The sequence below is a fragment of the Hevea brasiliensis genome, chromosome 16 (assembly GCF_030052815.1).
Source record: "Hevea brasiliensis isolate MT/VB/25A 57/8 chromosome 16, ASM3005281v1, whole genome shotgun sequence".
Taxonomy (NCBI): domain Eukaryota; kingdom Viridiplantae; phylum Streptophyta; class Magnoliopsida; order Malpighiales; family Euphorbiaceae; genus Hevea; species Hevea brasiliensis.
The window spans coordinates 44,659,731-44,686,328 of NC_079508.1; the positions used below are offsets into that span (position 1 = coordinate 44,659,731).

The 26,598-nt window shown below is 37.0% G+C and overlaps 1 pseudogene; it reads left to right on the forward strand.

Annotated features, from left to right (window-relative positions):
• The window catches only part of LOC131174777 (probable terpene synthase 6), a 41,338-nt pseudogene extending 16,573 nt beyond the window's left edge, over positions 1 to 24,765 (forward strand).
• Positions 24,766 to 26,598: the final 1,833 nt, after the last annotated feature.

Sequence of the window (26,598 nt, forward strand, 5' to 3'; positions counted from 1 at the left end):
ACAACTTTGGTATAGAAACCCTGCTCAGAAAACCAAACCAAGTTAACCTAAAAATTACCCTAATCCAGGTGACTTGCATTCTACCTGGGCAAAATGACTAAATGAACAGTATTTATTCATTTAGTCATAACTTAGCGTAGAAAGGTCCAATTGACCTAAAATTTTACCAGCAAAAAGCTGATACATAGACCTACAACTTTTATGAAGAACATAAATCCAAATTCTGACCATAACCTAGTCAAATTGCCAACCAAACTTAGGTTACCAAATCTGGCAGAACCAGTTTTGCCCAGAATTTTGGATTCTGTCCAATCCGGCCAGTTATGGTGTTTAGGCCATAACTTGAGCTAAAAAACTCCAAATGGAGTGATTCAAAAAAGGAAATGTAACTAGACAAAATAAAGAACAACTTTCATGAAGTCAATTTTGCCAAATTCCTACTGTATAAATGACCAATGGAATAGTAAATATGAGGATTGAAATCTGAAAATTTTGAATAAATAACACTAAACTTAGAAATGGTATTGGCAGCCAATACCAACAATTTTAGAATGCAAAATGTGGTATGTTGGGAGTATTAGAACCAATGTACCTATTGTCTATGCAAAAGTCAACATTTTAGTTGACTAATGAAATAAATAGTAACACCTAAACTTAAATTTCAAGAATTGTACAATTTAAAAGTGTAACATGTCCTAGTACACCTAGCAAGATTGGTTTGGATAGGTTGGCATGCCAATAGGGTTCAGTTAGTAGTATTGCACATGGCACTATGTCATTCTGTAATTTTATGGCTTTTAGCCATTTTGACATTGTGTTGAGACTTGGCCTTGTGACTAATGTTATTACAGCTTATTAGCTGTTCTGTTGCACACCGAGAGATACATATGTAACCAATGGTGTGATGGCACGAGGTACTTGACACCCAGTGCCGGTTTACCCGTTTATCCAGTCTAGTCGTCCAGTATATGTTACTTGGGCAACCAAAAATGAAAGTGGATAAATTTAATGAAATTATGAATATAACAAGTACATAATAAATAAGATTACCAATAATGAACGAAAAATGGTTTGCATAAGACATCTGAACCTGCAATGTATATTTATTTTCTGTTATTTCTTTTTATTCTATTATTGGCACCACTAAGCATTATTGCTTAGCTCGTTGCTTTTTGCCACGCGTAGGTTCTGGAGAGACCGATAGAGAGCCCAGTAGACCACAGACTGGGTGAGATTATCTGCAGCTCTGCATAGTATCCGTGTCACCTTACTGTCATTAGTGCATTGGTAGAACACTAGGTTTTATTTTGGTATTTTGTAATTAACTTTTATTTTCTCATGTGTAATTAAAACTTATGTAATATATTTTAGTATTGATGTAAATAGTGGAAATTATGTTTATGAATGAAAAAGTGAATATTTGTTGATGACTTTTACATGAATATCATATGAAATGAATGTTTGAGAAATGAAAATGTTGTTGAAAAATATTGAGATTTTGTTGATGAAATGGAGTTTGGGATTGATTGAAAATTTTGGAAGTGTTTTTCACAGGTTCCGAATTTCGAAGAACTGTTTTATCCATTTTTAGCAAGATTCTCACGATTTTCTATAAAATTTGGAACCTCAAATAAATTATAATTTCAATAAATAACTTAAATGAATTATATTTCATGAATTTTACTTCATAACTATGAAAGAAATAAAGTAGGAAGAATAAAAATAGTTGAATTAAAATAAGGTGTTCCTAGATAATCGCGTGGCATATCTTGCTCTGGCCACACCGTAAACGTAAGGGTGTCACAGAATCAAGCTTTCAATTTAATTTTTTAATTGGTTAGATTCGATATAGTTAGTATTTTTTTAGAAATCCATATAATCATTCAATTATTTTCATAAAAACACTAAAAAAAAAAAAAAAAAAAAACTGACCAATTTATCCAATTTATGAGAATTTTTATTGATTTTATGGACTTTACAGAATGTAATGTAAATCAATAAATCAAAATAGAATCAATTTATTCTTTTTAATTTAGTTCAATTCATATTGTCATATTCAATTCATATTTTCATTCTTTTAATATTACTTTATATTTTTAGAGATTATTTAAGTATGAAATCTCTTAGGCAATGAGTAGATAGCTTTGCTGCTTGGGTGGGGCCTTATAATGTGAGTTTAAGAGAGTATTTAACTTAATTTATGAAGATCAATTTATAAATACTTAATGCTTATAGCTAATTTAAGTTTATAAGTATTTAAAATTTTAAACAGTTATGTGTTTGGTTAAATTACTTATAAGTTATTGATATAAAATTGATGTTTTTGGTACATCTTATAATCATATTTATTATTAAAATAACTAAAAAGTATATTAAATTATATTAGGAATAAAATTTTAAAAATTAAATAAAAATAATATACTAAAATACTTGGTCAAATATAAGTATCAAAATGGGAAGTTAGTCCTCCCAACTTTTTTTTTCTTCTAGCTTGTAAGTTTAGCTTGTTAAAAATATTATAAGCAAACAGATAAATTTATTTTTAGAGCTTGTAAGCTAGTTTCACTAACTTATAAGTTAAGATAAACAAACTCAGAAACTAAAAATCAATGTTCTAAATTTTAGTTATATATATATTATGTTTTTAAATTTAGTTGATAAAAAAAATTAATAGCATATTAAAGAAAAATAATAAATTTATGAAACTTTCTTTTTATTAACACCAATCTTATAGAATAGATATGATAAAAAATAAAAAAAAATTATTATTTAATTTGGTGTTTTTAGATTTTTCGATAATATTAGTTAAGTATTATTCATGTATTGTGAGCTGAATTGATATGATTTACAGAGCTTCCTCTTTTCGATGCTTGTGACAAGAGTTCTACCTCTAAAAATTATAAGAAGTTTAAAGGGCTTATATAAAGGTGAATGGCCAATTAACTAATTGGTTAGTTCTAACCTTTTAATAATGATTACCTGATTGGTCCAAGCCTAAGTCTTACCCTTTACAAACTCTTATCTCAACCCACTTATTCGCCTCCACTTGTTTAATAATTCAGTTCAGTGACATGGTATCAAAATAGGTCTAGCCTGATTCAATTCAAGTGTCAATGTTCCTTTATAAGGATGGGCGACCAACTAATTAGTTAGTTCTAACCTTTAGCAATGGTCGTTATAAGTCCAAGTAAGCTCATCTCATACTTCATGGATTCTTGTCTCGACCCACTCATTTGCCTCCGCTTGTTCAATTCTCAATGATATGGTATCGTAATATGTATTGTCCAATTCAATTCAATTGTCAAGGTACACTTACAAGGGTGAATGGCCAACTAATAGCTAGTTCAAACAAATTAGCAAAGCTTAGTCCAAGTCTAAGTAAGATCATCACAGTATCTCATACTTCACAAATTCTTATCTCGGCCCACTCATTCGCTCTCTTTTGTTTAATCCACTTTAATGATAACTTGCAATTGCTCATAAAATAGAAGTGAAAATTACTATCAGATTCTTTTTCAGTCAATGAGATTATAAATCAATGCATTTGCACCTTTAGTAAACTTTCATATTCACTCAAATTATCTCAGAGAAACTCATAATACTATGTACATTCCATACTTACCTTCTGAACAACTCATGGTCACTTCATAAATTTGTTTCTTATCAATTATGTGCATTAAATCCACAATCCTATGGATACATAGGAAAAACAATAAGTTTGCTTGAATTGGCTATTGGGAATGAAGGGCCATTTTGTTTCAAGGAAGTCATGTTAATTATTGGAATTAATAGCTTGTTGCTAGCTTATTATTGCCGATGATTATATTTCCTTAAATGATGTGCCTTCTTAATTGTGTTACCACAAGTCTAGTACTATTGCAAAGGCCTAGTGTTGAGTATATCAAATGTACTATGTGCCACTTCTCCCTCCAGAAGTATGAGTGAAGCAATTCCTATCAAAATTGAATGTAATATTAATTTATTAAGTGTTTTAAACTTGAATAAACATGGAGAATTGCGTGATGATGCAAAGGCTAGGTACTGTTTTTCATTCAGATCTTAGGCTCCATTTGTTTTAAAGAAAATATTTTTCGTATTTTTTAGTGTTTGAAACACTTAAAAAAATAGGTGAATGAAAAATATTTTTCTGGTCAAAAGAAAAATTAAACCATTTTTAAGAAAAATAGCTTTCTTTAAAAAAAAAAAGTCATTGTCCTCGACTTTGATAATCTTATTAAAATAAGAAAATATTTACGCATGTATAATATAAACACATATTATTAGTTAACATCATAATCAAATAATGAAAAATATTTTCATGAAAAATATATTTTTGACATACAATTTATTTTCTACGAAATAAACAAAGGCTTAATTTAAAGATAATTGTCTTTTAAAGAAAAATCTAATATGCAACACTTCCATGTCCATACAAAAAGAAAACTTTGCCTTGTTTTGTACATGTGTAATGAATGACCAAATCAGAATCTCTTTTTGTTCATACTAGGCTAAAAACCTGTAAGGCCTACCATTTATAAGAAAAGAGAAAGAGACAAAAGATATACAGGTCATAATTAAGTCCACAAACATAATTGGGAGGCCCATTTTAAGCATCACTTTATGTAAATAACTCCAATCCACCCAATCATAGGCCTTAATCATATCCAACTTGAAAGCAAAATAACCTTGCTTCCCTTTATACTTGTGCTTCATTGAATGGAACACTTCAAAAGCGACTAATGCATTATCTATGATGAGTCTCTGGAATAAAGGCACTCAGGTTTCATAGACTAAACGTGCAGAGCTTTCCTTAACCGACAGCCAAAACTTTCGTTATCAATTTATAGAGTACATTACATCGACTAATAGGCCTTACGCCCTTCATAGACTCGTGAGCTTTTACTTTAGGAATTAAGGTCAGGAAAGTATGATTAATATAAGGAGGCATAACACCCATATTCAAAAAACCCAACACAAAATTAAGCACATCCTGACCCACCACATTCTAATATTTTGAAAATAAAAGTACAGGCATACCATCAGACTCAAAGACCTTCAATGGATGCATTTGGTTCAAAGCTCCCATAACTTTCTTTAGGACCTTACCAAGACTTTTCTGCCTATCTTTTCTCAATTGAACATTCTGCTCCAATCTATTGTGCAACTTGCAACCTCTTTAATTCACCTTGTAAATGTTGAATTCGCTTGCCCACATGCCTCAAAGAAATAGAGTTCTATTACCAAGAGTCAGATAATTTTTAATCTTTTAGGAACCGATCAACACCATCTACCCCATTTCCACCCCAACCTTCCTTTATAACTACCTTGAAATTGCCATTTCTAGTCCACATTGCCTTAAATCTGAAAGGCTTAGTCTCCTGAATATTATTACCTTCTGATTTACCATTATCCCATATAAAAATAGGTCCATGGAAACCCCAATCATTCAAAGAACAAGAATCAACCATAGATTAAAAATCATCAGGCATTTTTTGACGCCTTTGAGATCTAGCCTTCTCATAAAGAAACATGATTTCATCAAATCCCTAAACATTAACTAGGGAACATCTGCTGTGGAGAGCAAGCTAGCGAATTAGAGCCCAAGTCAATTTTTTGCTTCTAACCCTGCCACCCATAAATACCAAGACTCTCCATTGCTCCTGTTGGCCTTTATCAATTACAAACTCATTATGATGACTAGAAAAGCCCACAATAGATACATGTACATCCTTTTTCCACATCAGAGTCAAACCACTCAATCTACTAGAAGCATCCACAATAAGAAAATTATAACTCAAAAATAAGCATTTTATTCTAGCAAACTCAAAATTACATAAATGAATCTCCATAAGAAAACAATGTCCGGTAATTATTTTTAGTCGCTTGTTATAATGCATGAATAGTCCAAGGGTTACCTAAATTTCAGAGGCTCCAACTTAAGAGCCTCATAACGCTGGGTGTGTTGCACAAAAGACACCGCTTTACAAATTGGGTTAGAGAGTGAACATCCGCCACAACTAACTTCTTCACGTAAAATTCAACCTCCTAGTCAATAACCATCACATCCTTCCTCTTCGAGCTTCAACTAACCCTCATATATGATGCATAAGAATAAGCACTTCTTCTTTTGTGAAAGTCGCCACCATTTCTTTTTGGCTTACTAGTCCCTACCACTGCTCCTATGCAATCTCCATCCCGCCCACCCTTCGCACATGAGCCACTTTCTTAGGGTGTCATCGATGATGTTGCACCAAAGATAGACAAACCCATGGAAAAGTGCTTACCATCCTAGACAACTTGAGGTGCACTTTAACACAAGCCGTCACTTCAACATAGACACAATACCAATGGGCACCTCCACCGTTGTCAAACCAATAGCCATCTTTTTATTAAAAGACCCGTCAGGACCATCCATAACAGCTTGCCGAATAGAATTAGAGGTATCTTCCCAAAAATCTAACTCTTGCACATCATCCTAAAGATCAAGTTGATGACATACAAACAGATATTTACCTAACTGTTTCGATTCAGTATGACTACCATTATAGGTCAAATTAACACTCGCGGCAATATAACGCTTCTGTAAAGGAGATGCCCATAAAGAAAGATCATATGAAAAGCCAACATCCCCATTAACAACCTCGATCATCTCGCATTCATCCATCAAGTGATCCAATAAGCCACAATAATAAAAAAAAATTTTGCAATCGTTTATAACGAAAGGAAATCCAACACTTTGTCCCCAAATAAAGCGAATTATAACACCTTTACGTAAGGGTTTAGAGATGTCAACTTCAACCCTTACACGAAGCGATGCCACCCATGGAAAGCAAATCCTCCTCCTTCACATCAGTAACCTTGCCCACCACTCCTACTATCCTTTTGATAAAAACCTGACTTCTATGATTGAAAGGAACATTACAAACATGAACCCAAAAAACACAAAATTGCAAAAAGATCTCTGAAGGATGAACATTATCTTTAACCTCATTCAATAACATTAAATGCTTGTTAAATTTCTAGGGACCCTCTGTTAGCACCCTATTTCAATCATTTGTGTCGCAAGGTATTTTAAGGTCGTCAACGGCTCTTCACCGAAGTGGGAAAATTGAGGATTCACCGCATTAATTTTGAGAGAAATAAAATAAAACAATTTGTGAAAATAGATTAAAAAGAAACCACTTTGAAAACAGAGATTCTAGGTTTGAGGTCCGTATATCAAGGGAAGGTGTTAGGCACCCGCCGCCCTTCAACGATGGTAACAGATTTAATGTTATGCTCTTTATAAATTAAAAAGATAATTAGAGGGTAGGGATAGTGATGATGTTAATCCTTCGTGTGACATAAAGGAATATTTGATATTTCACTCATTTTGGGTTGCCTAAGAACACGAGTTCACGAGATGGCCCTTTATTGAATAGGTATCGAGTAAAGTTATCTTATTTATTGGAGTTGTGTTATTTTAATTTGGATTTTGTTAAGAGAGCTCGAATAAGAAGTTTCTACCAATCTCTAGATATGTTTTTTTAGAGTTTTAAGCGGAAGATTTCAGATAAGAACTATCCTCCGAACTCTACGTACATTATTAAGATTTTGGCGAAATTCGAAAAAGAACTCTCCCCCGATCTCTTAAAGTATTCGGTTTAAAGTTTTTTTTTTTTTAGTGGAGGATCTTGGATAAGAACTCTCCTCCGATCTCCATGTTTTATTTAAATGAGAATCAGGTAAGAACTCTCCTTCGGTCTCTTAGAGTGTTCGGTTTAAAATTTTAAGTGAAGGATCTCGGATAAGAACTCTCCTCCGATCTCCGTGTTTTTATTAAATGAGAATCAAGTAAGAACTCTCCCCCGATCTCTTAAAGTGTTTAGTTTAAAATTTTAAGTGAAGGATCTCATATAAGAACTCTCCTCTGATCTCCGTGTTTTATTTAAATGAGAATCAGGTAAGAACTCTCCCCCGATCTCTTAGAATGTTTGGTTTAAAATTTTAAGTGAAGGATCTCGGATAAGAACTCTCCTCCGATCTCTGTGTTTTATTTAAATTTTGAATGAGGATTGGGTAAGAACTCTCCCCCGATCTCTTAAAGTATTTATTAGGATCGTATATCGTAAGGACTTTGAACTAAGGATTCTGGCGCTTGAAGATGCCAGAAACCTGCACAAAGCTTCTCTTAACCCACTGATGCCTTATAACTAGAGGGTGGATACAAGACCGAACTTTTCGCCGATCTCCTATGTGATCGCCTTTTCAAAACTCTTTGGCTGGTGATATCCAATCTCTTTTGGTTACTAGTCCAGGACCCGATCTCATCTCGATTCCCGCTCTATTATGTTATCTCCGGCTCAAGCCAGTTCGATCTTATAACTTATTCCTCTGACCTACTATTCGACCTTTTATTATTTTTATTTGTTTCAAAAACTTTCACATTAAGATACTTCTACCCATATCTTTTAAGTTACCTATGAGTTGCCCACAGGCAGGACACCTATTTTCGAAGGAAATGAAAACTAAGCAGAAATAAATAAAGTTTACGAATGAATAAAAGAAGTAAACTCAAGAAATAACTATCGGCCTGAATAATCTACGTTGGGATTTTTAATGCGACTGAACATGATGGAAATTTCAAGAATAAAAACAGATAAAATGAAACATGAGCATTCGGCAAAATGACAGTCTAGACACTTACCTGTGGGAGGTTGAGGCTGTTGAGCTGACTCTGGTATCCACAAACTTTGTGGAGGTGGAAACCAATGGTCAAAAGACTAAAAATTACTCGACGTAGCAGGAACCAAGTCGGAATGAAGTTGGATGAGGGGAGTAATATACCGATATCAGGGAAATGGGAATGAGACTGAGTAAAGAAAATGGCCTCTCGGGGCGATGAACAGGCACTGAAAATGGAGATTTAAGGGTTCAGAACTCCTTCGATGAAGATTCTTAAGAAAACTAATTTCTAAAGTTTCTTAAAAGCTCATAATGGCAAAGTGGCAAGACTGAATTAAATTTCAAAGCCTTTCCACTATAATCACCACCACCTTTTTCATCCATCCCTTCTACAGTATTGCATGCAGGTATTTATAGGGAACGGGTGCTCTTAATGAAGGGTCAGGATCTCCGCAGGGGAGACAGAGGGTTTAGATTCAAAGGGATATGATCCGATGTCTGAGAATTAAAGAGAATCAAAATGGACTACCGATCCTATTCATAATATCCGCCCTTTCTCTTCTTAATCCAACGGCTCGTGGTCTTGCCTTACAAGATGGATCCAAGGGTCGGAATAAAAGTGCCGACTGCTGCCTCGCTTTTTGATCCAAGGGCTCCGGTCCATCCTTACAAGTATGATCAACGTGGAGATCAAGGTGTACAGGATCGTCAGAATCGCTGGCATCCGCTACCTAGGTGGGCTTTTCTGCAAAAGAGGCGTGCGGTGAAGATTTGATCCGCCAGTAAAGCTTTAACTAACACGCACTGATTATGAAGAGAGTTGATTGGAAGTCATTTTATCCTCTTCATGCTTTCCGATCTCTATTCCTTCTGGTCTCCCTATTAGGACCCTCTCCTTTTTCGATCTTTCTCATATCGGGTCCCTCATCGCTTCTCGATCTCTCCTATTCTAGATTTTTCCTCTTTATCTGACCTGCCTTGGTCAAAGCAATTAATTCTTTGGTTACCGATGCATCCGCTTTGCCATCGATGCATTCGCCTGGGTCAGATGTAATAAATGCTCGTGCCCTATATATATGCACCAATGAAAGCTCCTTCACACTTGAATTCTCCTCCTTCGCTTTCTATTTCTCCGATTCTAGCTTCTCCAGAATAATTCGACTATGGTGATCGCTTGATCTTTTTCAACTATTTTCTTTTCCTTTCGCCTAAAAATTTACGATCCTGGCGATCGAAGAACCATGAGGACAATATCTGATGACAGTGAGGGAATCAGACTAATTTACCAATTAAGATCAAAAGTGACGATCATGCCAATCTCGAATCGGTCTACCAGTATAATTGGTGGGCTGATCTCGGGCAAGAGGACTGCTAATTTCAATCTTAATGTCGGTGACCGCCTCTTGAAGTTCATTTGGTCCTTCACCACATCGGGCGTCCAGACCGCAACTCGATTCTGGTCGATGGCATCGGCGATGACTCCACTTAATATCATGAGAGTCATAGTCACCCTATCTAAGTTGCACATCTATCCAACACTTGTGGCTGGCTTTCTAATCAAACACGTCTTTTCATTCAGCCACAAGACTAGGCTTTGACATAGGCCGCTACTAGGTAAGATGTAGTGCTGATCTTTAGAGATCACCCAAATAATGTAATTCGATCTTTTGAGATCGCCCAACTGATGTAATCCCATCTTTTGAGATTGCCCAACTGATGTAATCCGATCTTTTGAAATGAAATGAAATTTTATTTAAATATCTTGTTTCATTATCACACTATTTATTTTTCGATCTCTGATAAGTGCATCCGATCTGGTCGCTATTTGCCTATCCTTGAGTTTGAAATTTGACTTTAGTAAGCCGATCTCATTTGTTTGAATTTTTATTATGTTTCTATAATTTTCTTGCGACGTGTCGAGGAAGCAAACCGATTCCACTAATCGATGCGTCGCTTGGGACTTCACGAGCATTTAGTGCCCAGACGGGTATAAATAGGGGTGAAGTGAGTCAGTCATTTCCTCATGTCATTTTCAAAACTTTCCTTAGCACTCTCAATGTTTCCTTTCGTTTTCTCAAGTTTCCCGACACTGATCACATTCCGGTAAGCTTTTTGATTCTCTTCTTGGTTAATTTCTTTTGTTTTCTGTGAAAATGAGTGGCGCCGAGGGTCAGAGAGCTGCTACCCTGCCTTCCGTTCACATCTCATGGACATCGGACGAAGTTGAGGTAATTAGGCCAAGTGGGCAACCTGAACCTTCTGCAACCTCCATCCCAACTCGTGGTCAGGTGGCTCAATCCAAATGGGCCTCTATTTCGTGGAAAGAAAATCTTCCCGTGAATGAGTTGCCATCGGTCCTCCAAGAAATCAATCTGCAATCCATTAGTCAAGAGTACAACCTTCGGACTGACTCTTACGAGCTTATCAGATGCCATGGCTATCTCCGAGCCGATCACTTCTTTGAAGAAAATGACGTGATCATGGTGTATGAAGAACAATTAAAAGCCGGGCTTCTATTCCGGCTTGACGACTTCTTTAAGGCCGTTCTGAAGTTCCACCATGTATGTGTAGCCCAATTGCATCCGAACTCTTGGTGGATTCTGGTGGCTTTTAGAGGCTTATGCCGGGCCAAGAAGCTCGAGCCTACAGCGAAGGTTTTTACTAAGTTGCATAGACTTTCTCACCGAAAGGACGACGAGTACTGATTCTTCTAAGCCAAGCTGCACTGTGGGCTTTTTACTGACCTCCCCTCTTCGCTGAAGAACTGGAAAAATCGGTTCTTTATATTGAGGAACAAGATCCCGAATGGCTTCAAAGGTTTCACGTAATGCAATACCGTCCCCTGGCCTAAAAAGGTCACTTTGAATAGAGACAAGGACGCCATGGTAAAGGAATTGAAGGAGCAGGCAGCCACCCAAAAGTATTCTTGCCCGTATGCCATAATGGCCGAACTGAAGTGGTGGCTTATGAGGATGATCGCCAATGAAGATTATGAACTGTAGCTCTCTGACCTCGGACTCGGGATCGGTATAACCTAAACCTTTAGCCTCCCGACTGTGTGATCTCACTAACTTGTTTTTCCGTAGGAATGGCTAGAGGTGAAAGCACAAAGGAGAGCTGCAAGCAAAAAAGAGAGGTCACCCAGAAGGCGCGAGAAATGAAGATTGCTGCGGCATCCCAGACGTTAAGGCAAGATTCGGGAGAAGTGCTAAGCTCTTCATCCTGCCCTTCGGAACAACCGATCCTAGAGGTGGAGATTGCTCCTTCCCCTCCTCAACAGGAAGAACCGCCACCTCCGCCTGTTTCCTCAAGTGCCGAGGGAGGATCTTCTCAACCTGCTGTAAGGACCCTTTCTCGTGGCGCCCAGGTCCTCATTCACTCTCGAGAAGAACCACTCGCCGGGGAATCTGGCTTGGCCAAAGTTCTGGTGCCACCATATGCCTTCAGATGATCGAGCAGTCGACCCTGATAGCCTTGATAATCTCTTGGCTCGCACGATGAGCTTGAGCGTAGAGAGCCCGGTGAACCAACACATAATCGTGGAAAAGCTCATCTCCTGAGGCAGGAAATTCTGAAGGAGGTCCAGGACGCTGCTTCTGCCCGAGCCCAACTTTCGTTCGCTCAAGACTATATCACCGAGATTGAGGGTCAGACAAAATCTTATGAGGACAAGATAGCCGAACTGGAGCATGAACTAGAAATTAATTGTTAGAGGACTAGATGGAAATTCTAGCAGCTAGGGTTTGTGATGAAAAGCATGTGTTTTGATTGAATTTATTATGTTAGGCAAGCTTATGTGAATGTGGTAATGAGATTGAAATGTTTAGATTTGGTTAAATGTAAAGAAATTGTGAACTAGGGTTTTGAGACTTAGGGTTTATGAACCAAAAATGTAAGAAATGAGTAAATGGTGTCTTTGACCTATTGTGAAGTGAAAAATGGTCATTTATGACCAAATGAGTTGTGTTGGAATGATTGGAATTAAAGCTAAATTCGGAGGGAGTGTGGTCATGCTGCTGGCAGCATGACCAAGTCAACTTTGAAGGACTAAAAATGAAATTTTACAAGTCCAATTGATATGGGACCAATTGGGGATGAAAATAGACATAAAATGACACAATTTTCATTTAGAAACCATGCCTAAAAAGTGACCAAAACCTAGTGAACAAATTGACCACAGTTGGATAAGTGCAGTCGCCTGCATAAACTGACCAAATAAACAGTATTTGTTCGTTTGGTCATAACTCGAGCTAGGCAGGTCCAAATGACCTGAAATTTTACCAGTGGTTAGATGAGATATAGACCTAAAACTTTCATGAAGAACACAAACCCAAATTCTGCCAGCAAACAAGTCGTTTGACCACCCCAAGTTGAAAATTGCCCAGAAAATCTGGGTTGTGTCCAATCCGGCATCCATGGTTCAAATAGCCATAACTTGAGCTACAAAACTCCAATTGGAGTGATCTAAAAATGAGAATAAACTTAAGATAATAAGGAACATTTTCTATGAAGGAAGTTTTACCAAATTCTAACAGTAGAATGACCAATGGAACAGTGCAATTAGGGACACCAAAACTGAAAATTTGACAATTTTGCCTAAAAGACTTAAGCTTTGAGAAAATGACCAAAACCAACAAATTTAATGACCAAAATGTGGTATGTGGGTGAAGTTGGAGTTCCCATACCTATTAAGCCTTAAAAAGTCAACAATTTGACTTGAATAGTGTAGTGAATAGTAACCCGAAGCACAAAAATTTCAAGAACGTCGAGTTTAGCACAATAAAGCTAGGTAAAAGTGAAGTTAAATTTATTTTTGGATTTATGCTAAGATATGGTACTGAAACACTATGAAACTGTGTGTTTCAGCTGAAAAAGACTTGAAAGCTCGAAGAGACTGAGGTGACTCACGTCAGGTCTGTGCACAATAATTCTTGTTTAAATATTTTATTCTCAAAAATTTGACTTCTGTGATTAATTATGTACTGTGTTGCCATTTTATAATCGCAAATATGACTTTAGAAATTAATCAGATTTCTCATAAATTATTTAAATAAATTGTTTTGAATTGATTTTGTGTTCACACTTAGCATGACAGTATCACATTTTTCCTCCTCCATTTACGGGATTGAGATCGTTTATTTTCCTCCCTCTCTGGCTTGCCAGTTGAGGTTGAGATCGGATGAGTACTCATTAGCTAGCTAGCCACCTCCTTCATTGATTTCGATTAGTGAGGTTGTAGATTGCTTTGTCGTGGTGTACAACACGGCATTGATCGAAAATTTTGTGTCATGGCTTAAGTTGTGTATGATTTTGGCAACACTGTGTTTATTAAATTATTTTATTAAATTGTGTTATTTTGAGTTTTGATAATTGTGAAATGTGACTGAGAAATATTTAAATTGTGTTTTGCCAATGAATGATTTATGTATTGTATTTCAAATTTTTATTGTGCACCACTGAGTATTGTTATACTCAGCGATAGCTTATTTTGCTGTCGCAGATAAGAGCAAGGAGAAAACAGCAGAGTGAGCTGCTATTGAATTGAGAACTACACCGGTCTTTTGTACGGGTATTATTTTATAGCCTTGTAGTTAATTTTGATGTAAACATAAAAATGTTGTATGTATCAATGTAAAGTTGAGCAGTTGTAAATAAATTATAATAATATTATTTTTTGGATTTCCTTCTGTAAATTAATATTTGTACTTGTGAATTTCATACTTTATGCCTTGTGAATAAAGTTATTAAATATTTTGTGATGATAAATTTTGATTAGATTGTGGAATTATTTTGAAGTGAATTGAATTGAGTTTATTTGAGGTTTATTGGAGGTTGGGAGTTGTGAAAAATTTTTGGAAGTGTTTTTCTCAGGTATTTGAAAAACTGTTTTCTCTAATTACAAACAGAACTTTGTCAAAATTTTTATAAAATTTACGGCAAAATTTAAAATGGACAAAAATTTTTACTAGTAATTAAACTTTGAATAAATGGTTTTTAATTCCTACCAAAATGCTCACCACTTCCAAAATATAAGAAAATTGTTTTAAAATCCCTTGTAGTGTACTTAATGAATTATCGGTAGGTGAAGTTTGGTAGTTCATTAGGTATTCTACGAGATCATGTCATGCCTTACAGAGGGGTGAGGTGTGACAATCACTCTCTTAATCTCTAAAAATTAGTATAAATATTATGCCACTGAATAGTATAAAGAAGAGAGATAATATATTGATGATCATCAAAATGCTAATGACCATTTTGAAAACTGTTACTAAACAGGACTCCAAGATAGATTTATAACGCTAAGTGCCTTACCTCCCGCAACTCCTAACGAACTTGAGCTGAAAAGGATATCCTGTCCAGTCAAGGCACCGAAATCCTCTTAAGTCCCGTCCACAGGCCCAAACCCACCACGACTCCACTTGCGCAGACTTTGGATTCGCCAGGCCCACTCTTAGCACAGAGCTATTTTTTACGCAGGGGCGAGACTCGAACCCGGGACCACACAGACCGTTACGAGGCTCTGATACCACTTGAGCTAAAAAGGATATCCTGTCCAGTCAAGGCACCGAAATCCTCTTAAGTCCCGTCCACAGGGCCAAACCCACCACGACTCCACTTGCGCAGACTCTGGGTTCGCCAGGCCCACTCTTAGCGCAGAGCTATTTTTTACGCAGGGGCGAGACTCGAACCCGATACCAAAATAAGTCGAGAGGCCTTACCATATATATAATGTACTCATGCTATGTCTATTCTCTCTCCATAGGTACTCACTGGCTGTGCCCTTTTGTACATTATACATATGATAACGGGACCGTCGCACCTGATATCATAACAAAGATATTTTTGATACACAGGATCCTCTTAGAGAGGCAAGTGTAGAGCATACGTATCTCTGATTATAAGAGTATGATACAAGTTCAAAGGTTTTCGGAGAGAAAGAGAAAAGGTTTAGAAAGCCATAGAAGAGAACTTCAGAGAATATTATTGAAAGGAAAACTGAGTCTGATTACAACTGAAGAGAGCAACTCCTTATATAAACTTGGAGGCTCTTAGCATTACAGGCAACTGGTTAAAAACTGACTACCGACACTCTTAAAGTAGATAAAGTAAAAGCAAAATAAAAGAAGGACACATCATTACATTATTGACTGACAAACTTTTAACTTTTCTCATGGAGTGGTGGACAGGTTGAGGGTGTCAAAGTCGGAGTCGTCTGAGTCGATTCCAAAAAAATCCTTTGGCCACTGTCGGTGTGCAGGAGATGGTGGGTCAATGCTCTGAATGGCATCCCGTGACTCTGTGTCTATTGGATCCTGGGAATCTTGCCACATGGGATGGGTCCAGTCAATGGGCTCATCAGTGAGAGACCGGATGGGAACAAGTGATGTATAATTCACATGGGGAGGCTCCAGATAATAATAGCTGTTGATTTCACAAAGATATTCAGCTAGTTGTCTTCTTAGGGGTCCCATGGCGTCCTTTTCAGTGATTGATCCCTCATAAGTTCTCCATTCGTACTTAGTGTTTTGGGTCTAGAGGAGTCCATCAGGCCTTCTAGAGAAAGGCCTGTGCATTATGAACATGGTCCTGATATTGGGCTAAGCGCTGATGGGCCTGTCCTCAATTCCATGGGTGTCTATGATGCGCTTCAGACTGTAGTGCTATGCTGAAATGGGCTTGAACCATTCCAGGAATCTGGACAGGAGAGTCCTGTTGGTGTTACACATGACATACTAGTATAGGGCCATGAGTGGGAACTCTATCCCTGTGGAATAGAGAGTAACCATGCACCAGAGGAGCCATAGTTCTTCCAGGATGAGTTCTCTGTCAGGGTGGATACTGAAACAGGTGAGGAAAGGGTTATCAGGGATAAAGATAGATGAGGATGGGAGTAACCCTCTCAGAGTGTTTCTGGCACTTAGGTAGTGGAACAGATGATGCCTTGCAAACTTAGCCATTTTTGTGATAGGCTAGCTTAGTGAGCATCCGGGAGGAAAACTGTATGGCGTAGGAACTAGGAAATTGTGCATTGGAGAAGGAGTATGTGGAGAGGATGATGATGATGCCATAAGGATCAAAGGGAGTGTAGAGAAAGATTGAATCAGATGGAGGTTTTTGGGCCTGGATAGAAGATCAGGAACTAAGTTGTGTTTCCCTTTGATATGCTGGACTGTGAATTTATACTTGGCGAACCAGTCCTTTAGCCTCAGTAATTGTGGTTCAGGAAGAGACTTGTTTTTTAAGTCTAGAACCTTTGGGAAGGATGAGCTGTCCATGACCACAGTGAAATGGTGGCCAATGAGATGGAATTCGAATCTCTTTATCCCATTTTTGACAGCTAATATTTCTTTATAGACCGAATGATAATGTTTCTGAGGCTCTAGGAATTCTCCACTAGCATGTCCGCAGATATGCTTTTCTCCTTATATCTCTTCAATGAGGACTGCACCCCAGTGGGTGTCACTAGCATCAGTCTGAAGGATCCGATGTCCAATGCTCGGGATCTTCAGAGGTGGCGGATTCAAAGCCACTTCTTTTAGCGCCTTGACTGCACATGTTTGCTCTTCTTTCCTAGGTGGGGCATTCTTTTTAAGCATCTTTGACAGCTGGCAGGTGTGGGTGGCCACATAGGGAATAAACTTCCTGATATAATTGATAATACCAAGGAACTGCTGTATTTGTTTTATCGTCAAGTCCTTATCAGGGAACTTCAGTAATTCTTCTGCAAGGTGAGGTCCCGGTTGGTATTTTCCATCCTTGAACTTCATTCCAAGGAAGTCAATATCAGTTTGGGCCAATGAGCTCTTCTTTTCTGATAGCATAATTCCATAGGAATCCACCAATTGTTGAAATGTAGAGAGAAGTGTTCTATGGGCCGTAACATTTTTAGAGAAGAGAAGGATATCGTCTATGTAAATAAGAGCACTGTGAAGTATGGGCTCAAATATCCTTGTCATGGCTTTTTGAAAAACTGATGGGGCCGTCTTAAGGCCGAATGGAAGGACTGTCCATTGGTATTGGGCCGTGGGAATGTAGAAAGCGGTTTTGGGCCTATCAGAGGGGTTAATACCCAATTGCCAAAATTCAGCTTTAAGATCAATCTTGGAGAAGACATGGGCCTCGTGGAGTTGAGTGAACAAGGCTTCAGGTTTTAGTAGTCAGAACTTGTCATCTTGAAGGAAATGATTGAGGGGCTTGTAATCAATGATAAGTCTTTTCTTTCCTCTTAATCGCTCAGATCTTTTTTCAACATAAAAGGCCTGGCAGGCCCATTGAGAGGAAGTGGGTTCTATAAGGCCTTGTTAGAGAAGCTGTTTGCACTCTTCTTAGGCTAGAGCCAAGTCTGTAGGGTTCATCCCCTGGTGTGATGCCTTTGTCAGGTTAATATCTTCATTGAGTTTGAATGGGAGATTGACAAAGAAATCTAAGTTCTTCCACAGGGGGTAATGATGGTGAAAGTGTGCATGGGAATCAGCACAGGATCTTAAGAGGAGCTCCTAGTGTTCTTGAAATTCAGCTGAAGCAGCAGCCAAAGAATATAACCTTAGGACAGAAGTGAATGGTTGAAAATTCCTCTTATATTTTAATCCTGTGGGGAGGATCTTCAAATGCTTCACCTGTTGATACAAGTCAAAGCCTATTAGTAGATCCTTCTCAGGAAGATCGACCCATGACCACAGTCGTAAGATACAGGTAGGGAAGAACTGAATCCCAATGGGATGCTTGGTGATGAGGCTAGTCTTGAAAACATTTCCATCTGCTGCCTTGAAGTATTCTTCATGGGGGAGCCAGTATTCTGAAGGTAAGATGGCTGGGTTCATTATGCTTTTGTGAGCCCCGGTATCTAGGAAACCAATGACACTAATGGGCCATTCATATTTGCTGGGAAGAATACGAAGCGGAACTAAAGGAATTGGAATATTGTCTGGGCCGTAAGTTGACTAGGAGGATTGGATATATTGGGCTAGGTAGGACGGGTAATGGGCTTCAGTATCTGAACTGGATTCTTCTGAAGAGAAAGAGTGGTCTTGGTCTGAGCCAGTATCTGCTCCAAGGGCAAAGACTGTATCTTCATCTGGTTCGTCTTGTTCAGAGAACAGGAATTCAACATCATCATGCTCCAGAGAGATGTGAGAAGCCTGCTGTATGTGTTGTAAAAGCTTAACTGCCTTATTGGGGTTCTTAGGGCAGTTCTTGGCATAGTGACCTCGATTGCCACAGATGTAACACCTATCAGACTTCTTTGTACTCGTTCTTTTCTTTTGAAAGTATCTGATTGGTCTTCTTCCTTTCTTCTGCTTGAAAGGGGGTTTAAACCAGGAGGAATACTTCTTGTAATGCCCTTTCTTCTTTGGCTTGCATTCACAATTCTTTTCCTTGCATTTGATAGCAAGGTGGGACTTCTGACAGATATTCTTCAAGGCTTTGCTATTGTCAATGATGTCCTTGAACAATTTCTGTTGCCCGCACATCTTATCTAAAAAGGCTAAAGTCATCTGATGGATTTCTCCAATGGTGATGGCATTCATTGCTCTTCTGGTAGCAGTGATGCTCATGTGGAGTTCAGGTTGTAATACTTCTGGGAGAGAAGCAATGTATGTATGCCTGAGGTTGACATCATTATACCCATTTAGTAAATAGTAGCGCTGAGCCATGCACTGGTAATGCTTTTCAATATCTGTTCTTTTTAAAAAGCAACAACACATGTCAAAAAACTCCTGTCGTAGCTATTCGCTATATCAAGATGCATCACCAAGGAACTCAGCAAAAATAGCATTGATAGCCTATATAACATTCAGGTGACAAAACTGGGCTTTATTATATTCTCCAATGGAGGCAAACCAGTCTTGTAATGTGCCAGTAGTTCGAGAGATAAATTCTCTGAGAACAGTATGAGAATCAGCATCTTCTCGAAGCATCTGAACATCAAGCCAAGCTTTAAATTCTGCAAGACGATCCCTCCATTTTGAGGGGGGAATGTCGTCCAATGTAAACCATGGGCCTGAGCTGGGCCTGGATTGATGTGGGGCACCTGGGAGATTAAAATCCAGGATTGGATCATCTTCTGGCATTTCCACATGTGAATTTTGGGCTTGAGGAGGCCTAGTGGGAGGGCTTGTAGTGCCACTGGTAGAATCTGTAGTTGGTGAAGGGCCTGTTTGAGATGCAGTTGGTTGGGGATCAGCCATGAGCAATGTCGTGATATCCATTCGTCCATCCTCACTGTCATCAGATGAGTTATCAGAAAAGTCATCTTCTGGTTCAGAGGGTATAAACATCATATGCTGAGGAGGATCAGGGTACATTTTGTCCTTTCCTTTATCAATCTTCCTTTTTGGATGATGAGATTCTTCTGAGGAAGAAGGACTTTTCGGCTCATATCTGGTAGATGTAGGATTGGGTCTGAACAAAGGGGATGGGTGATATGTGGTTGGAGGTGGTTCATATGAGTAGTTAAAAGGGCCGAAAGGAGAGTATGCAGGTTCAGGAGTAGGAGGGAAAGGATTATGGGCCATTGGAGTGGAAAATGGGCTGTAAGAAACAGGAGCCTCTGTTGGCTTACGCAGGTCTGCTTCAACTTTGGCTAACTGTTTTCTTAACCTTCTGATTTCTTATTCCTTCTTGTTAAACTCCACTCTAAATCTCCTTTGCTGGATCAAGGATCTTAAATCCTTGTCAAGCTGGGCAATTCTACCTTGCAAATCTCTATACATGTTCTGGGCAAATGCAGTGAAAGAATCAACCTTCTGATCTATATGCTGAGTCCTGGTGAGGACTTGATCAATCTTCGAGTCAATTTGTTGTAATGTTTTATTCTGGACAGCTGCATTCTTTGTCTGTCAATTTAGAACTTCTTCAGCTTGAGTGATCGGGGTTATCTGACCTTCACTATCAACCTTAGATGAGTGAATGAAAGGCCTGGTGGAGATTTTGGTTTGCTGGTCTATCTGTTGTGCTAATGGGGGAAAATCTGCTTCATAAGAGGCAGGTGAAAACATCATACAGGGTTGCACCAAAGGAAGTGCAGGAGGAGGGGAAGAAAGTGGTTTAAGAGGGGGCAGTTTCTTTCCTTCTTTTCTGATGATCTCAAGGGGGCAAGCTCATAGATGGGGAGAGGCTTCTTCTGCTTAGTTTCCTCATGGATACCAATCCATGGGCTATTATCAGGATAGTCTCTTCTGAGAATTTGTTGAGGCTTGCAAGAGGCTTTCCTCGTTCTTTTGGTAAGCTTCCTCCAGTTTTTATCAGACAAGGGATGGTCATATTCATTTTCCCAGTAGTTATCACAACAGTCACAATCTTCATCGCACATTCCAGATCCTGGGAGATCCCAGGGACAGTGACCATCTATCTTCTGAGGATAGATGTAATGGTTGTCAGGTGTTACTGCTCCAATGGGAAAATCTTCTTACTCCTTTTCTAATGGCTAGACCATCATGGTCTGGAATACAGGTAAGGATCCTGTAGAATGCCGTGGTGGCTGGAAGGAAGTCTGTACTGTACCGTCAGGATTTCTCCTGAAAGAGGATTCCGTGATCTGGATTGGTTGAGAGGTTGAATGGAGCCTTTCATAATTGGTTAACTAATCCTTTGGGATAAGTTGTTCAAGCTCATTTCTAGGCAGTTGCCTAGGTATCTGAACAATTGTTGGGGTGGTCTCAGTGTCTGCTAATATGAGCAGAGCATCATTTGATACGGATGGCTAGGATAGATCTACTGCATGATCTTGCAGCCTGTAGATAATCTGATAGTGCAACGTAGCCATCATGGAGGATGTGACTTGTGCCGCACCAGTGAGTTGGATTTGGACTTTTAAAGCGGTGCTGAGATGTGGATCCCTGAGTGAAAGATTATAGTTCGGGAAAAACGTCAGTACCACACTTCTAACATGCAAAGTGGTAAGACATGTTCCTATCACTGCATGTTCATACTGTAAGAATCTCGTATCCAGGAGTGATACTCTTGCTGTCACTGGAGGCCCTCGTCTTCCATGTAGACTGAGGATAAGTCTAACGGCTCCAAAGTGGAGGTGAGAAAATCCTTCTTGTCTCCATTTGGGAATGAGCTGAGGAGGGATTTCTAAGGTCACATACTGTTCAGCAGATGAACTCTAAAGAGAGCATTGATCCATTCTGGAGGCCTGGACATATTCTTTTGATAAAGATCTTCTGGAAGAAATGAGAGATCTGATAGATCTGGTTAGAGATCCAGATTGTCTGTAGATATTATAGGGACTGAGAAGAGGTAAGAGAGATTCTCCAACTTGAGCATCTTCAGGTAGAGTAGATATTTCCACGAGATTATCAATTCTGGAAGATAGTGTTCTTCGAAGTGGTGAAGAGAAAGAGAGAGAAGAGGTGAGATTGACAATTTCAGAGGGAGAAGGGGTCTGGAGATGTGTTTCAGCAACAGGGTTAGGTGTTTGACAAGCCATATTTTGGTACGTGGCGTTGTAGCTAGAGATCGCTCTACCTTCTAGGAAGGAATTAAGCAATTACTAGTTTCTAGCCGATATACCAAGATGAGAGAAGATGGCAGAAAACAATGATACAGAGATTAAGAGAAATATCAGAGTTTGAAAATTTCTCCCCTACTTACTAGTGAAGGATGTATAATACAAGTATAACCAGGCTCTGATACCAAAATAAGTCGGGAGCCCTTACCATACATATAATGTACTCATGCTATGCCTATTCCCTCTCCATAGGTACTCACTAGCTGTGTCCTTTTGTACATTATACATATGATAACGGGACGTCACTTTGATATCATAACAAAGATATTTCTAATACACAGGATCCTCTTAAAGAGGCAAGTGTAGAGCATGCGTATCTCTGATTATAAGAGTATGATACTACAACCATACATCTCACAAAATACTAGTTTCGTATTGCACTATATGACTTTGGGGTTTGTTCATATTTAGATCCCATTAGAACATAAAAAATAAATAAATAAATAAATAAACACTAAATTGTAATACTCTCCTTGCTTTATTCCTTTATGTCAAATTTTGTCTTTATTTTTTTATTAATTAATTTTTTTATAAAAAGGTCAGCTAAATTATACATATATATGATTAAATTTTAATTTAAGAATTAAAAAATTAAAAAAAGGACAATAACGTGTACATGTCTCCTAATTAACTAAATTTTTAGCATTGGGACCATAATCATTTTTTACTAATTTATTTAAATGTTACATATCCTTTTAAATTAAAAACTTGGTCCCTATTTCTTAATTTTATATAAAGACAATAATTTATTTTGTCTCCTATTTCATTTAATATTATTTAATAGTGCATCAGCAAAAAATAATAATCTCCTATTTTGTTTCCTTAGATCACTAATTGTAGTGATACGTTAAAATAAAAATGATTTTTTAAAAATAAATAAATATATTTATTAGAAAGAAATTAATTTTAAAAATTAAAGACAATAATGTCTATTAACATAATTATGCATGATCGGGTATCTATTTTATCAGTTTAATATATATCTATATATATATATATATATATATATATATATATATATATATATATATATATATATATATATTGGTATTATTAGTTCAACGAAATGGTGAATTCTTACTTCCTTGAGGCACAGTGTTGTAACGATTGGTTTATCCCAGTGTTTGATGAACACATGCGCAACGGATTAGTTACCGGTGGTTATAGAGCACTTCCGGCAATATCCTTCATTGGGATGGAAAATATTGTAGGGATGAAGGAACACGAGTGGGTAGAAAGCAAGCCAAAAGTTGTCAACGCTTCTGGGTTGATTTCTCGCCTGAAAAATGACTTAGCAAAACGCGAGGTATAATATCACGTTAATTATTATTATTATACAACTAGTTTTGATTGGGATTCGAATTTTAAACTTTGCAAACAATTGAGTTAAAACTTATTGATAAATTAGTTATTATTTAATCATGCTAATTGAATGTATCAAGAAATCACTCAACTTAAAAGATAAGCTTGTAAATGAGTGCTCTAAAAAATAGTTTTATATTTTTAATATACACCTACACGTAAATGTTCGATAGACTTGAAGCGTGAATAAACACAAAGCTACTTTATCTTTGTATTAAAATTTTTAATTAATAAATAAGAATTGTCAAGATTCGAACTCTATACATTACAAAAAGAAAAATAGAGTCAGTGAGGGATTAATAGATCTGTTGTAAAATATGTTGCAAATCCATCGCAATAATATAGGTTGGTAACATATCCATCACTCATTCATCGTAATTCCGTTGCTAAAACGCATTAGTAATGAGATTTTCAGTAACGACCATAATTCATCATTAATTCAAATAATTGACTTTTAGTAATGGATTTTAGTCTGTCACTGAAACCATCATCGCTAAAGTATCAACGATGGATTAGTGAAGTATCAGTGACGATGAATCTATCACTGATTCGTCGCTAATACAATGCTAATAGTATTTTTGCGACGAACTTTTAATCCACCGCTAAATTCATTTTTGATATTTGGTATTTTCTTATAGTGATGTCTTTTGGCTTATGAGACTCTGACACCATATTAAGAAACTACTTAACCTGAAAACGTAAACTTATAGTTGAAGATTCTAAAAATAGTTTTATACATGTAACATGACACTTCTAAAAATTTATGGGTTTTTTTTTTTTAATTTAATGATTGGATCCAAGAATATTTTTACTTTATCATAATTTGATTATTGAAATTTATATATTTTTGTAGTTTTGTTACCTGAAACATCTTTCTAACTAATTAAGAGCTAAACTATATATATGTACCGTTATTGTCATAAATATTTGAAGGATAAGAAAAAGAAGAGAGATGGTCCTTCAAGTGTGGATTGTTACATGAATGAACATGGTGTATCACGAGAGGAGGCGATTGAAAAGATTGAAAAAATGTGCGAAATGCATGGAAGGACATGAATGAGGATTGCTTGAAGCCAACCGCAGTCTCAAGGACTCTTGTCAAGTATTATCTCAACCTTTCACGCACAATAGAATTGCTTTGTAGGCATGTTGATTGCTACACCTACTCTTCAAGTTTGAAAGATGGCATCACATCATTGATCCTCCAACAACTGCAAATGTAAGAATTAGAGGTTCTTTGTAAGGTTTGGCTTGTGGTATTTCGAGATGCTTTATCATATATGCTTGTTTTGATCGTGTTAGATCACGATCTTGTTTTCTGTGTATTTTAGGCTTTCGCATGTGTCAATAAGATGGAGATTATTATCTCTAATCAATTTCATGCTATGGAAGACTTCACTCTTTGCGCTTCCAATTCTAATATTTGAACAATAATCTCTTTTAGCTTTATGTTTCTAAAAGAAATTCCATTGTCCAATCTCATAAAATATACAAATAAAGACCCAAAATAGAAATTCCTAAAAGAAATTTCAATGTAAACGAGAGAGAGCATATTCTGCTGATATATAATAAACAAAATTTTTAAGTAATCGTAAAATTTTAATTAAAAAATACATAAATAAATTTTACGATTTTAGAGAATACCCCTTTTAAAATTTTAAAACCCAATTGCAACAAAATGAAAGACATGTATAAAATTAACTAGGAATTAAGAAAGAAGAAAGAAAAGAAACTAACGAACCCATAAAATTAATAAAGCAATAGGGGAGGGAAGAAGTCAAGGGATTAGCGACAAACTAAACTCTATCACTAATAGTGAGACTAAATTTTGTCACTAACACTAACAAAAACAAATAAGCAACATAGAGAAAGTAAGTTATTTCCTCAATTACAATGAATTAGTGATGGATTAGAAACAAAAATTTCAGCAATAAACATTTTTCATTTCTAATATATTGCTAGTTCTAATTAAAAAAAAAATAATAAAAATATGAGTTACTCTCATATTCTTAGATATTGCCATTATTTATTTGTTAGTCTCTTCTATTTTGAGAAATTCATTAGTACATCCCTAACATTTGATTCTTACTGTTATTCTGTTAATAAATGATCATAACTAATTCCTCCCCCTAGCTAGTTCCTCTCCCTCTCTTCTACCCATCTACCTTTCCCCTCTTTTCCCTCTGTCAGTTAACCAATAATAATGAGCATGAGGGTAATCTCGATTTCACCTGAGCAATCCCAATTTAATTTACTTGATTGACGGTCCATTTTGAAATGTCTAATGCAATGAAAAATAATCTTAAATTTTTTTGATATTTTCTCCCTAGATATATAAAAAAAAATTAATTAATTAAGAAATCAACCACAAGCTTAATTGATCCAAAATTTAAAAAATATTGTTGTAACAATATAGCTTAGAAATTGAAATCAAAATGAGCAAGGGAAAGAATAAAAACAACTCTGAATCCTCCAATAGAAGCTGGTGATTCCTCTCCCCACTTTCAATTCTTCTGGAGTTCTTGTCTTCCAATTTTCTCCCGTCGGCTAGGCTGTGTATTTGTCGTCCCCAAATATGCACACAAAGCTGTCCCCAAAGCGCCTATGATTTCCTCATAAAATTTCTCGTGATTAGGCCCAACTCTGTGGCCGCAAGAGACCAACATGGGCCACAACGGTTCACTTTCACAAAACATGGCCCAAACAATCAAGAGCACACGTAAAGACGCTGCATGGGAACGGACTGGGAGGATTACACGCCATCATAAGCTCCAAAACACGGATAATTGCATGGCCTGATCTGCATGTCGGCACGTGAGCCTCACAACGCGCAAAGCAATTCGAAACACGACCAAGCGTTACCAAAAACACGCACGTGTTACAAGCGGTGCAACCTCAGCCAAGGCAAATTCATGGCCAAAATTCAATGAAGCAAAAAATGATAATATAAGAAACATGTAAAGGCAAAAGCAACATCAAATAACAAAAGTAAATTTTATTTATTTAAATTAACAAAGTAAATTTTATTTTTTTTAGTAAATAAAAGTAAGATTTAT